Raw genomic sequence first — 15602 nt, forward strand, 5'->3', positions numbered from 1 at the left:
TGTTCTTTCAGCCTTCCTAGAATGGTCATCGTTTATGGTAAGGATGGCTAAAGAAGCAATCCACAAACAACCAATCTGTGTCCCTTTGGCTGCTCAAGTCTTAAACAATACCTGCCAGTTATTTCATCCAAAGATGGTGGGAACTGACATATATTTATCTACTTTGTAATGCCTTATACAGTTGATGGCTGTTTACCCAGCTACTTTGCATATGTGTTCAAAGCTGTCTGCTGTTGCAGTCGCCACTTATTTAGTTGAATGTTGTGTCTATAGAGATTTTCACAACATTTCTTATATCCAAAGAATGCCATTTTTAATTAATGTGTCAGGTTCCAATGATCCATCTATTTTGAAACCTTAAACAGATTTTGGAAGAAATGATGGATCAATGTTCGAGGATAATTTATCTTTATTAAAATGGCCTAGGTTTAGATTAGTTGACAACAATACTATTTCTGACACTTGCCCTGCTGGAGAAATGACCACTAGAATTGACATCTTAAAAGTCATTAATCTTAGTCATTAATCTTTTTTTTTCCAATTGAGGCCTTTTTAAAACAATTCAGTACTAAACTGAAATCCCATGATGGAAATTTCTGAATGTCGGAAGGTGCTTGCAAAGTTGCTGTCCTCAAAAAAACATTTAATATGAGGATATGCTTCCCTCCTATTGATAACACCGAAGACAAAGAAGCTTCTGTCTGTTATGTTTTGATCACTTCTCAATTCCTCTAGGCAAAAAGGATAAGACACTACTTATCTGCACCTCTTCAATTAATAATGAATTTCATTCACATCACCTTTGGAAAGCTCTTCCAAGTGGTTTCAGATAGATAGGTAGGTAGATAGATAAAATCAACTAGAAGTCAAATGGTGTTCAGAATTGGCTTTGTATATATCCCATTATTTAGAGACTACTGCTCATCCTCCACATGGTTAATCGTTAATAATGAGTTTGGATGATTTGCTGGATCTTGAGTTAATAGAACCAGTTCCAAAGAAAACAGTATGGCCTCTCCACTGACAGATTCAGCAGAAGATGATGCTATGATCTGGATGGCCCATGTGGTGGGGCAATTAACACTATCTCTGCACTATCTCTGTCATTTTCATTACAATCCTTGATAGTGGAATGCAAGCATATATAGAGGACCCTTTGGCCAATCCAACACCAGTGTGTCGTGTTCTCGAAGGCCCCTTCTACACTGCCATACAAAATCTAGATAATCTATGTTGAACTGGCAGCATAGAATGGGCCTAAGTTGTTGAACACTTCCTGGTTAAAACTCCTTTCCTGTGGATGATCCCTTTCAGGCAAATAATTGTTGTCATATTTGAGTACCCTTGGATAATACTGCTATTAAAGAATTCAACCAGTTCTCAACCCAAAAACGTATTCTGGGTGACTCTTTCAGCAGGTATGATCTCATTCTACCTTGGTTGCCAAGGATCACTTTGAAAGTGATGTTGTCTGCATATTCCTGCTTCTTGTATTTTATTTTACTTGCAAACCTGACTGCTCAGACCTCTAATAAATGAATACTTGGTCCCTTTTCTGACTTTGGCCATTCTCCTTGAATAAATTGATTTTGACTATTGACTCCTCCTCAGTGTAAAAAATGTATTGTGATTGTTACTTTGTATTGTGAAGAAAGCAGTGTCACCTGCTCTAAATTGCTTCATTTGATCCACCAAAACAACTATCTCTTACTTGCTTCAGTAACAATAGATATATCTTTCCCCTTTTATATGGTGTTGATAAGGCTTCCTGAAAACTTGTAATGTCCTTGTGTAAAATCTTACTCATGAGACTGAGTTGTTGAAGCTAAAATTCAGTACCATGTTGAAATGCCTTAAATACACAACACCTTCTCTTTCTCTGCCTTATTTATTTATGTGCCTCAAACTACCAAACTCATCATCTAGCAATGTTACTAATACCAAATTGACTATAATCAAGTAAGGCAAGAAATAGTATTGTTGTCATTAGCATTGGACATTTGACCATGATGTCAGCAAGACTTCCAAAACCAACCTATCTTGTAGACAGAGAACTAGCTCACTAAAATCTATCCTTAAAGGAACTATCGAGAATGTCTTGTTATGTCTTGAGGAATTACATGTGTATTGTGTCATAATAAGGATTTATCACTTTAAAAGATAGAAGGGTCATTATAGTATTGAAAAGGTAAATGTGTTTAATCAAGAATATCACATTACAACTAATGAACACCTTGCTAAGTGATTTCAGTACCAATGACATTTTGGGTAATCACCCAGAGAACATATCTTCCCCAGGGCTTCTCAGGCCCCTTCTACACTGCCATGTAATCCAAATTATCAAATTAGATAATCCATATTATCTACTTTGAACTGGATTATGGTATATGATTCTACACTGCCATATAACCCAGTTCAAAGCAGATAATCTGGATTTTATATGGCAGTGTAGAAGGGGATATAGAGCACCCTTGTGAAGTCAGTTTGGTTGCAAAGTGAACTCACAGTATCACAAATAAAACTGATCATGAAAGCCTTTTCCCTTAACTATGCTGATTAAAGGGAAGATCTAGTAAAGCATTTCCAGCAGAAAGCCAATCCTAGTGCATATGGTTTAACAAATGCTGCCTACTATTTCCAAGAATCCATATATTTAATAAAGAAGCAGCAATAATTCCTCACAGAAAAAAACCAAATTTGAGGTAAAACATTGATTAGGTGCTAAAATTACTTATACTTGAATTAGCATGCAAAGCACTGTGATGTAATTGAAACCTATACATTGGATTTATCAAGCTGACTTCACACCACCTCAAACTCCCCCCTCCCAAATTATTTCCTTAACTATTCTTATATCTTTCAACAATCACAAACATGTATGGTAGCTTCCAAAGACGAAGTTCAGTGGCAAATAATCTGCATGTTGCCGAAACAAACCGAGCAGAATTGCTGTTATACATTCCACTCTTTCAGCTGAATTTGCATTCAATTTAAAAGATCTACCACAGGGGATGGCCCAACAGGTGCATATATGTTGTAGAAATCTGAAAAGATTTCTGTGAATTTCTGATAATCCACATTTTTTTTCTTGGTGCCCAAATAATAACTGTAGATTATCAGAAAATCATTGAAAACTTTACAGTAAATGCAATCGGTATCTTCTTTTGCATAAAGCATGTAGCTAATTTTAGCTCTTTGTCCAAGTTTTAGGTGGCAACAACTTATACTCTTTCTGCATAGTAACTGTATCCAGATAAGAAATCAGTCATTTTTAGAGACAGACCACTCCTGTGAACCTTTGGAAGTACAGAATACAAAAGTGTAAATGCAGTCAGGGGTAGGGCATATGGCTGGTTGATACAACTAAGGTCCCTTCCATACAGCTGTATAAAATCCACATTGAACTGGATTATATGGCAGTGTGGACTCAGATAACTCAGTTCAAAGCAGATATTATGGATTATCTGCCTTGGTATTCTGGGTTATATGGCTCTGTGGAAGGGACCTGTGTCTGGATAACCACACAAGCAATTGTTCTATCATGTGCTCAAGCTCCTGAAATTATTTTACAGCCATCAAAATTTCTAAATTGTGAAACTGTATGCTTTTGAAACCACAGCAATTTCAAAAATCCCCCTGTAAACTTAACTCATTAGATATTCTGGACCCTTTCAAATCTGTCTCATTCATGTGTGTTCAAGCAAAGAAATGCAAGAAATGTATGGCTGCATTTTATTCAACTGTGTGGAAGGGGCCTCTGTCTCATTACAGAGTATTTTATCAGCCAGTTTACTGACAAATGAAACAACCGCACAGCCTCCAGATGGTGATTGTGACAATTATCAAGGAGATAATGATTGCAAAATTGTTCTTTTAAAATTGACAGAAGAACAGGATCCATGGAAATATGTTTTCCAAATATGTGGACTCATGCCCAAGTTATGCCTTTTAAAGTACATTTTATGAGTAGGCAACAGAAACAGCCACAGTGTTAATGGAATATGCTTAGTCAGCTCATTGTGTCTTATTTTGCTAAATTAAAACACCAGTATACAGTACAAGATGGGCATTATCTTCAAATATATATGTTTTAGATCACAGCACAATTTGTGTCATTTAAGAAATATTATTTTCCTTGTTCTCTGTTTCCTCCATGTTTTATGTCTCGCTGTAGTAGAAAAACTATTTTCAAATAAACACTCTACTACCTTTCCAAATCAGGATGAAAACCAGACAGATTTAAATATAATCACTCGGGACATTGCTATAGCAATAAAGAAACAAATCAAGTATTATGCTAATGCTCAGAAATATAGACTTACTGGGAAATACTGGGTTTGGCAATTTACTGCTAAAATTGGATAAACTCAACAAAAGAAAAGAGGCTGAAGGAAATGTAGCCTCCAGTACAGTAATGACCCCTTTATTTGTGAATTCACCACCCATAGTTTCATGGATATTTTTTTTAAAACACCACCAATACGCCCAGACAAAAGTGTTTATGTATCTCTCTAGATTCCCCAATATAGCTCTATGGTATGCTCTTGACCCAAGTACAGTAAAAATACCGAGCTTGCTATTATCCATTGTTTCAGGTATCCGTAGAGATACGTTTAGAGTATAGTTGTACTATACTCTAAATAGCTGCAGATCGGGCTTGGCCCCATGTAAGCCACCCTAAGAGCCTTCAGGGAGATGGAGGCGGGGTATAAAAATTATTATTATTATTATTATTATTATTATTATTATAGCAGCAACTGGCTGAAGTTTCCAACAACACCAAATTTGTTAAAATACTAAGACAAAAAAGCCTAGGAATACATGAGGCCATGTTTTGGCACAGACGGAAAGAAAATAAGAATAGTATTCAAAATTTGCCAAATGTTAATGACATGTGTTATTTTAAACAGACTGCTATTAATATATAATAGAATAGTTTTATTGTCATTGTACTACTGCACAAAAAATTGCCTTCCCTAGAACACACCATAAAACAATAAATGCATCCCTCCACACCCCAACTACCTATATTTCTATATTGAGTATAGACATTTAGATGAGCATTTTGTTATCACTATTAAAGAAATGAACACACTTCTTCAGAATATGGGAATAAGTAACATCTAGCAACTATGCAGGCCTCAAAAGAACTTAATATTCACAAATCATATATTAATATATGTGATTTCCTCCAGAGAATCATGCATGTAATGTTTTTAATGGAAATGGGTTGTAGTTATCATAAGTGAGCAATGTACATTTTATATGATATGGGAAATAAGTAAGAAAGAAGAAAATAGACAAAAATGATAACACATTAAAAACACAGATACATCAGTGTGCATAGGTCTTCCTTTGCATTGTGATGCTAAAACAAAAATAATTTGGAAAATGAAGAGATCTCTTTGGATAAGAATAGAGTTGCATAAAATATAAAATATGAAACTTCACATCTTTATGGACAAATACTCCTTGATATTTTTTTTGCAGAAATCAATCAAAGCACATATTTCAATGAAAACATAACCTAGAGCCTAGAAGTATCTCATATTACAAAACAGTTTCCATATTTCTTGGCAGGCATATGAAATACAATCTAATCCTTTTACAATGTTTCTTCTTTCCTCAGATCACTCTTAAATATACTATGTCATATGAACAGTTAATTACATAGGAGTAACCAAGAGAACTTTTGAACAAATACGTAAGATGGTACAGCACTCTTTATATATAACTGCCCGCAAAGTGGCAAAAAAAAGGTCTATTGCTATTTTAGCCTGAATAAATTGACAACATCAATGTGAAAGACATTTACTTCTGAAAAAAATTAAGAGCAGTGTGCAGGCAATCCCTGAGTTACAAACATCCAACTTGGGAACAACAGTAGTGAAACAACAGGGAGTGAGAGAAATCTACTCCTAAAAAGTGAAATTCATTTCTGAAAGAGTTATCATGGGGGAAAGGTGTCTCCACTGAAGCTTACTCAACAATCTGTTTCCACAAGCCAGTTTTTTCAAACTCAAATATCACAGGACCAGAAATTGATATCAAATCTTTTGAACAAGGGCACAGACAGCAAACCTTTCCCTATGCTATCCAAAGCTTGCTCCCCCCCCCCCCCATATACATTTGACTGCAGTTACACCTAAAATTTTACCCATTCTGACCTACATACAAATTCAACTTGAGAAAAACCTACAGAACCTATCTTGTTCGTAATTTGGGGTCTGCCAGTAGTGTACATAACATGTGTGGACATGTGTGACTGGCTTGTTTTTAACAAAAAGTAACCATGAAAACTTATATTGTTTCCATAAAGTCACCTGTTTTAGGTCCAGGAGCAAGCTTTATTTAACAAAGATGTAAGTAAGCCAAAATGTACTTCCTTGCTAAATAAATGAACCTCCGAAAAAAGTGGTAAAACTGCCTTGTGCATATATGTTTTCAGCAAAATGGAAGAGTCCTTTGAAAGATCATCAGGGCCACACGTAGCCTTTAAAGTGGTCACTGAAGATAACAAAACACAATAATATGTTTCACAATTAATTTCATTTTTTAAAAGATACCTAAAACATCTTATCAACAGAAATAGTGCCAAATACCATACAATTCAAAGGGCAATAATATCTCTTTTGTGAGAAATGAATTTCCAGATGTTAGTAATTCATCCACAGAAGAGTCTATTTAAGTGAATACTCATACACTCATTGTAGGGGATATGAAAAAAATTCAGTACTGTGACTACATTATGGGGGGGCAACAAAGAACAAAACTGTGTAGAAGAAATGAGAGTAAGGGCACTTCCAGACAGCACGAAAATGCAGGTTTAAGAGGGAGGATAAAAAAAACAGGACCTGAGAGCAGGTCCCCACGCATGTTAGAGTTCATTTCTTAAGCAACAAGTAGTAAGTGGTGCAAGGATCAAGGCAGAAGGGAGTGAGAGCCAAACCACCTGGCTAACATTGTGTGGTTACAGCCAGGGTGGGGGAGCTGCTGGGGAAATAAAGGAGCAAAAATACCACTTCTTGCTATGGGTTGTTGGAGAAGTGTGGAAGGCGCAGTGTGGTCAGAGGAGTTGGGGAAGGAGTTTGGAGTTCTACAAGGCTCGTGTCTCAAAAAGAACATTTAGACTCTGTAAGTATATATGTTCTTTTCTATAAACTCTGCAAAAGACAAGCATGCCCTTTTTTTTACCATTGCAGCGAATCAGAGCAAATTTAGCACTAACATCATGCAGCCACCCCCTCCCCTTTTCAGCACAGGAAATCCCCTGTTTTAGGTATTGTGTAGATGTTAAGTATCTTAAATCTTTGTGACTATATAAATAAACACATTGGGTTTCATCCATCACCTTCTCCCTATCCTTGCACCTCCACAGAATCTCTAACTATTTGAAGAGATTTTGATATTCTGAGCAAATACAGAGACTGTCAGGGGGAAAGGGAATCCATCATATGCACTGTCTATACTGCAACTAGGTAAGCAAAGTTGGATATAAACTTTTAGGTTCTTTCCCCCTAAAACTGCTATATAATTTTCACTAATATAAGAATTTATTATTTATTTATTTATTTCAAAGTTTTATATACCGAGCTTCTCACCTCGTAAGAGGGACTCAGCCCGGTTTCCAACCATAAAAACACATACAATCGGTAAAATATCAAAATACACATTACAATAAAACATTAAAAAACATTTAAAAAGCACATATATTTAAAACTACAGTGGTCAGTCATCATACTAAAATCGAATATACACCGTCTTCCATCCAAGAACATAAAATTAAAGTGATTGCACCAACATACACATTCACAATGCCTATGGAATCTATATTAACAACTTTTTATACAACTAAAACTTTTTAAAAAAAACTATATTGAGTGCCATATTTTATATATTGCCTTTTTAAGCTGGCAATGATCTTCCCCTAGGACGAAAACCAATGCGCTCCAATGAATTTAGTCCCCAAGACAAGCCTGCTCAACAGGCTACGCTTGATTTAAAAACAGAACGGAGATTTCCAAAGAAAACAAGCCTCTGCAGAAGTGTTGGTGACAATTCAACACATGACATTCTTTATAAATGTCTGAGGTAAACCACTATATAAATATGACACCAATAAAATTGATCAAAAAGGCTTGCCATGTTTTTACAAAGCTATTCATGCTGTCCAAGCCAAGCTTCAGGAATCAGCCTTCTAAAAGCAAATCCCTCTGCTATTTGCTCTGTATAAAAGTAATGATCTATACTTATCTGTTAAAATTACTTAACTAAGTAATCTGTTCTAATCTGACATTCCTCTGCCAGGTGATGGAAATGTTACTCATCTGTGCTTTGATCGCTGCCAGAAGGAACCTCCTGTAACAAAACTGTAATGGAATGGTTTCAGTATACCCATGTACAAGTCAACCTCATGTATAAGTCAAGGGCGGGTTTAGAGCTGACCCGTGGATAATTCAGGGGCCATTCTGTGGAAAGGGGAAAGCACCAAAGCTGCATCAGGAAGTTAGGCAGGGAATGGCTGCTGTTGCCATTTGCCTGCCCAGACATTTAAAAAGATAGAAAAGATGCCACAGTGGAGAGAAAAGAGAAGGATAATGCTTCCTTTCAGTTCTCCCAGTATGGAATAAGCTCTCGCCTTTTGCCACTCTACTTTTTTTCCCTGCCAGGAGCGACTTGAGAAGCGACTTGCCACTCTACTCAGAGAAGGGGACGGTTCTTATTTTAAAATAATTTAATCTACATATTGACCCATGGATAAATCAGCCCTGGTTTGGGGGGTTGATTTTCTAAAATTTCCAGAGTGGACAAGGTACCTACATTTTCTCATCCACAAACATTCTGTATTCACATTCACTACTAAGCCATCATTTTGACACTATTGCCATGACCTCAACTCACCTTGTCACCTAATTAACTGAGAATTAGATGTATGGAGAAAAGGGGGGGGGTGAATTCTGCCAGTGATCAGAGAATGGGTGAACAATATTTTTCTAGGGTTTAAGGAGATTCGGGTGAAGAGCGATTATGGAAACATACTTAACTAGGTAGCTGATAGATAATACGAATCATTCTCATCACTCTTAAGTCAATATACTACCTACACATTTTTACCACAGAAAAATTTGAAATGATCCCTACACAAAAATTACCAGCAAATCCACAACCAAGCGATGAAAATGTGCTTAGCTGCAAGTTGAACTCTTTCATAGGAGTAGTTCTTTGTTCCAACAAAGCAATACCTATAAAGAATTGCAATTCCTCCACAGTAACCTTTTGCAGATGAGGAAATCAATGTATATGCATATACCGTAATAAAGATCCTACATTAAACATATTTTCTAGAATGGGAATACACATGTTTTAAATGACCAATCTTTCGATATTACAATAACAAATTACAATAACGTAATATTACACACTGTATTTCTTCCTCCAAATTTTGGGGTGGTGATAGTGTACTATTTTATTTTATTTCTATGTATGGATTGTTCAATTTGCCTTATATAAAATGCTTTTTGCTAAAGAGCAAACTTGAAATTTACCTCCTAATTTGGCTTCCCTTTCCCCCACCAGTTGACATTTAAAGATACATTCTTCCCATGATAAATAGGTAACTAATGGTAGCTTTTCATGCAGTGGGAAAATCCTGATTAACACCTTGGTAACAACCTGCCAGTTTTGGCAAAGCGGTGCCAGTGTGTTTCCAGAGGAATGTACAAATGCTCTTTTATTGACTATTCTGCAAACCATAAGGTAATCAAGGGATTAATTCAACAAGCACACTTTTTTTTTCTTTTTGTACACAGATTACACTCCAATTCTTTTGTGGTTAAGTAATAAATCTTTCTTGCTTGTTCACTTTAATAGTTAGGTTTGTATTAAGAAACTGTGGGTTCCCATACCACAAATTCTGGATGTCAAAATCTTAATGTATAATACTAATCAAGATACAGCCATTTAAGGCAATAACTGGACATTCTAAATCTAGTTTACACAATTTTCTCATTCTCTCCCACACACCTGCTCTTTCAAAGATTAATTTACAAAACATGCTATCATTTAAGAAATTCTTAATATAAGCATGTATTTGGTTAAAGGCCGAGTACTTTATATCCTTAAAAGAAATTCCAGACCTTGTGACTGCATTTTAACATTGATGCATAGTGGCAGTAATGGGGAAGCATTTGCAAAGGAGTCAGATGGCAGGAGAGGATTGCTTAAATCTTTGTTGCTTATCAGTTCTCACCTGAAATCCACCTCAATAACCTTTTCCCCTTTTCTAAGAAGGGAATATGCTTGATGGGAGGAAAAGGTCTCAGGAGGATATTTACTTGTCACTAGTTCTTCTCTAGATGTCCCAACCCCAAACAGCCAAATGTATTTGCTGATGAAACACATATTTTCAGCCTATGAAGCAGTCACAAGACTGGATAATTCTAGCCCCTATATGAAAACAAATATATTACTCTTTCCCTACTCCAGGCTCTCTTGAGAAAGCGCATTTGTAACTCCAGAAAGCTGACCAACCACTGTTGCCTAAGCCAAGGAAGAATAAACAAATACTCAGGATTTATTTATGACATTTTGGAGTTTCCCAAAGTCACCTGTCAATGTATGGCAACCCCATGAAGTTAATATGGTTGTGTGTTTTTTTAGGTAAGGACTTCTCAGATGTGGTTTCACCACTTTCTTCCTCTGAAATATAGAGTCTGGTACCTGGTATTTGGTGTCTCCCATCCAGTACTAAGAAGTACCTAAAATGAAAGGGAATTGAGGAACCATCCTTAAATCTAAATAGAAATTGAGGGAACAAACTCACATCAGAGTGTTATGACCAGTTTTTAAAAAGTCTCTCTCAAAAAGATCTTGCTTGCTGTTTTAGCATTTTTGCACAACAAAAGAGTGGGTAAAACTGAAGGAGGGATCAGTCCTAAAATTTACATTCTAAAAGCACCTCTTTTTCTAAATAGAGGCTTCTCTAATGTCCCCATAATGAACCACTAATAGAAAGCTCAGAAACTTCTGATCCTGGAAACAGCTTCTAACTGTATAAGCAGGATGAATTATCACCATCAGCAAACCAGCAGAATTTACAAACAACAGTATCAAATATCTTTCAAAGAGGCAAAAACAACTCTCAGATTACATGCATGAGTGACAAGGAGAATTGGGAGTCAAAATGTAAGATAAAAGTAGAGAACTCTGCACAGCTATTTTTGATGCAGAACGTGGAATTACGAGTCTGGACGTACACAAAAATACATAAAACGTGTATAAAGAGAGGGAGAGGAGAAGTGGAAAACAGCTACTTCCCAGGTAACCCCATCACCTCTCATCTAGTTTCACTGTTGTTTTTTCTTTCCCTCTCTGATTCAAGACAGTTGCAAGGAAAGCAATGAGACAAAAAAAGATCTTTGCTTGCTAATTACTTTTGTGCCTAAAGTCCCTTCCTTAATTCTACCCCCCACTTTACAGTTTTCACTGTCTTTTTGCTCCTTCTTCTAACATAATATATGTGGTTAACTTTGTCTAGGTTTTTCCCAAAATATACATCTTGAAATTCACGCAAGTGTTTCCTGAGTATTTTCTCCTATGTTTTATGCTTTATGAAATCTAATTTCATTGCTTTTAATTCATATGTATCACTGAAGTATACCAAGAAGCCACTGATCTCCTTCCCATTCCCCCAAGGTCTTTCTTGAGGTCCCTGAAATTCACAGAAAAGCTACTGTCAGAATTGTATGAGTGATTTTCAAATAATTAATTCATGTAGAGATAAAACTGCACAGCCAAGTTATGAAACATTCACTGCACAGCCATAAGCTGCAATTAATATGAAACATGTCTCTGCACTTCTGCCACTTAAATACAACATAATACAAGATCAAAGGAAAATAGGTCAAAGAGAAATGTAAATAGTGTATATTTCTACTTTCCCCCCTATTTTTTCTTTGCTTAATTTAAGGGTAAAAGAATAAAACTGGCAGCCCATCTTCACTTTGTTCTCCCTACTTAACTCATTACATTGACTAAATTAAAAAGCACACCCTGCCAACACAAATATTCAAGTTTGACTTATCACTGACAGCACTCTCAGGCTATCCGAACAAAGTCAGTCTCCCACTCCTTAATAATTATATAAGCAGTTTTCTAGAAAAAGTGCACAAGCCACACAGGAGCTCCATTAATATGTTAGATTAATAAGGAGCTGGGATCTATTCTTATAGTGAACATGCAGACAAGGCTGCAATCTTGTTAGCTATGGTATTGCCATACTTCGGCATTTTGATTTAAGGATATACTAGAAAAGAAGGAGAGTTCAATTCTACAGGTTCCAAAGGGATAGCCATCCAGATACACCTTACAAAAGTAAGAACAGGCCTGCCAGGTCACTCCAGCACTGCTGTGTATTCAGCTTTGCAAGTAGATAATGTACTCCAGGGGTGCATTTACACTAATTAATGCAATTTGAAACCACTTTCGCTGCCATGTCTCAGTGCTATGGCATCCTGGTATCTTGAGTATGTTAAAGCACCAGCACTCTTTAGCAGAGACCATAACTCCCAGGATTCCATAGCATTGAGCCATGGTAGTGAAAGTGGTGTCATGTTGCATTCATTCTGCAGTATAGATGCCCTCTAAGACAAGGTCTTACTTACTTTCTCCAGAATGCTTCTTTAGGTCAATGTTTCTCAAACTCTGTTCCTCCAGGTGTTTTGGACTTCAGCCCCCACAATTCCTAACAGCTGGTAAGCTGGCTGGGATTTCTGGAAGCTGAAGTCCAAAATACCTAGAGGAGCAGAGTAGGAGAAACACTGCTTTCAACGGTCTTGCTGGAAGGAGACACTGTGGTGAAGTGGTTTGAGCATTAGATTACAACTCTTGAGACCTGGGTTTGAATCCGCATTAAGTCATACAAAGCTACTTGGAGATCTTGGGCAATTCATGCTCTCTCAGACAAAGCAAACTCCCTTTGAACAAATGTTGCCAAGAAAATCCTGTGAAAGGTTCACTTAACGGTCATCATATGTCGGAAAAAACTTGAAGACACACAGCTACAACAATATTAGCCTTATTTTATCCAGGAAAACAATGGATATGGAAGAAGCCTCCATTGTCACAAAAGAAGCAAAAAAAAAAAGTTTCACCTTGAATGGTATAGTTTTACTAATATGTACAATTATTGTGAGAATTAGCTGACTATATGAGTTATTTTTCATCTTTTCAGCTATTCAGTTAATCAAAGCAGCTTATGCTACTTCTGCACAATATAGTCAAAGAGCTACACAAAGCTGTCATATCACAAAGCTATCTCTGGATTAGTACACCTAGGAATGAGGAGCAATCTTTACAATACTTTTGAACAAAATAAAATTGTTTTACTGCTTCAGCTTTGAGGAGTGAATGATGTGGAAATCTCCAAGCTACTTCAGAACTAATCTAAGATCCAGAAAAGTCAACTTTGCTTTTGAATTTAAGTAAAAAGCAGTTGAAGAGAGATATGGATGATAAAGTCAGACAGATACTACAGTGCAGTGTTTGAACTTCTTGAAGCCACACATTTTCTAATTACCGTATTTCACCTATTCTAAGATGCCACTGATTCTAAGACACACTAATTTCACTACTAACAACATAAAAAAGTTTTATTTATATTTTAAAAGCACCTGAGATGCTGAGTCACACACCATTTTCACTAAATTACCTTCCCAAAATTAGGGGGCACATTAGATTTGCATAATATGGTAAATACTTTTTTGGGTTTCGGGGTTTTGAAAATTGAGGTGTGCATCAGATTTGATGGTGCATTAGACTTGAGTAAATACAGTAATGATACCATTAAAACCACAATGTGAAGCAACAAGAATTACCTTCCTGAAACTACTAATCTCCCTCTTGAGAGATATATGAAAGCTTAATGTCATGCTCAGGGCAATCCACAATTACAGCCATACACACAGAAATGCATATCCCAAAGTAACACAACTTTTGGGCAAGATCAAATCTCAGATTCTGAATATAAAAGCTGAAACTGATAATTCATTAAATTACTTGGTAAATGTTTGTAAGTACTGTAGCTAGAAGAAAGTGAACATCCAATGCATTCAAGAGACATAAAGTAGTGACACTGTGTAACTTTATATGTATAGATCTTTTCCAAATACAACTTAATGTATTGGTTATGGCCTATAACAGTACATATAAAAAGTATTTAGGAGTCTTATTAGACCACAAATTTAACATGAGTTAAAAGTGTGATGAAGCAGCTATAAAAGCCAAAGCAATTTTAGGCTTCTTACTATCAACTTTATTACAATATGCATAAAATATACTGTGACAAGACCTCTGCTTGAAAAGGTAACTCTGAACCTCATCATTCTAGTTTCCAATATTTCATCTTTGGGAGAAATGCTGCAGAGCATCTTTCAGCTCCATAGATTTCCAGATAAAACAAATTATGTGGATGGATTTCAATCTGGTCTTTAGCCTGATTATGAAATGAAGTATGTCCCTCTTGATTCTTCTGTATCTTTTGGCAGTGTTCACTATAACTGGCCATGGTATCCTACTAGATCTCTCCAGGATGAAGATTTAGAGGCACTGATGTATGGTAGCTCTAGTCTTTCCAGGGGAAAGCTATTCAGCCCAATCTAGCTCAATCAGTTCCTTCCTACTGTGAACCACCACACCAAAATTGTTTATGACAATGTTGACTGTGACCATATTCCAATAGAGTTTGCTGAAGGCTTCATAAGATTTAGGTATGCAAAAATGTACATTAATTTCAGGGGTGAAAGGAAGTATTTGAAGTTTAAATTGAGAAAGAAATAAGTAAAGGTTCATGCATGTTTGTTTGCTCATTCCATCGTAAGGAGATCAGCAGAAGCAGGTGCCATAATCTACATTGCATATCCAGAGACACAACATTCCTCATCACAGTTATATAGGCCTGAGGGCTTACACTTTCCAGAAGGGGGGCACAATAAATACTGTACAGGCTGTACAGAAGAGATTAGTGGGGCTAAGGTGGCAGGACTAGCCCCTTCCAACAACAGAAAAAGTGCAAGCAGCAAACTAAGTACAGATAGATCTCCACATTTGCAGGTTTCACTTTTGTAGCTTTGATTATTCAATTATTTGATTAATATATTATGTCTAGGAATCTCTATGGTCAACTTCCATAAAAGTGAAAGCTGACCAGTCACGCTGGAGGATCTAGAGATCCCTAAAGAGAACAATTATGTCGACAACTATAGGTCTTCCAGCATGATTATACGGTTTACTTGCATAAATTAGCTATGAAGTTATGCTGGAGGACCTAGAGATTCCTAGAGGTATGTACTCTCAGATTTTTAAAAAGCTTTTTATTCACATTTTTGCTATTTTCCACTTTCACTGGTGTCCTGAGCCCCTAACCTTGGTGAATGTGGACGCCTGATTATAATGCTTATTGTTATGTCTTTACTTGTATGGAGTGATTTTCTCAGACCAGTCCCTCAGAATAACAGGGGAAAAAAGAAAATCAACCTAAGAGCATGTCTACCTCATAGCACTAGAGTTATTTTGAAGACTGCTGACTTAGGCTTACGGCCTTCTCT

The 15602-nt window shown here is 36.5% G+C and overlaps 1 protein-coding gene across 3 annotated transcripts in view; it reads right to left on the minus strand.

Annotated features, from left to right (window-relative positions):
* Positions 1-15602, minus strand: part of TDRP (testis development related protein) — a 39603-nt gene that overhangs the window by 17444 nt on the left and 6557 nt on the right. The gene's annotated exons all lie outside the window — the stretch shown is intronic.

Source organism: Anolis sagrei, chromosome 1 (genome assembly GCF_037176765.1).
Source record: "Anolis sagrei isolate rAnoSag1 chromosome 1, rAnoSag1.mat, whole genome shotgun sequence".
Classification (NCBI taxonomy): Eukaryota; Metazoa; Chordata; class Lepidosauria; order Squamata; family Dactyloidae; genus Anolis; species Anolis sagrei.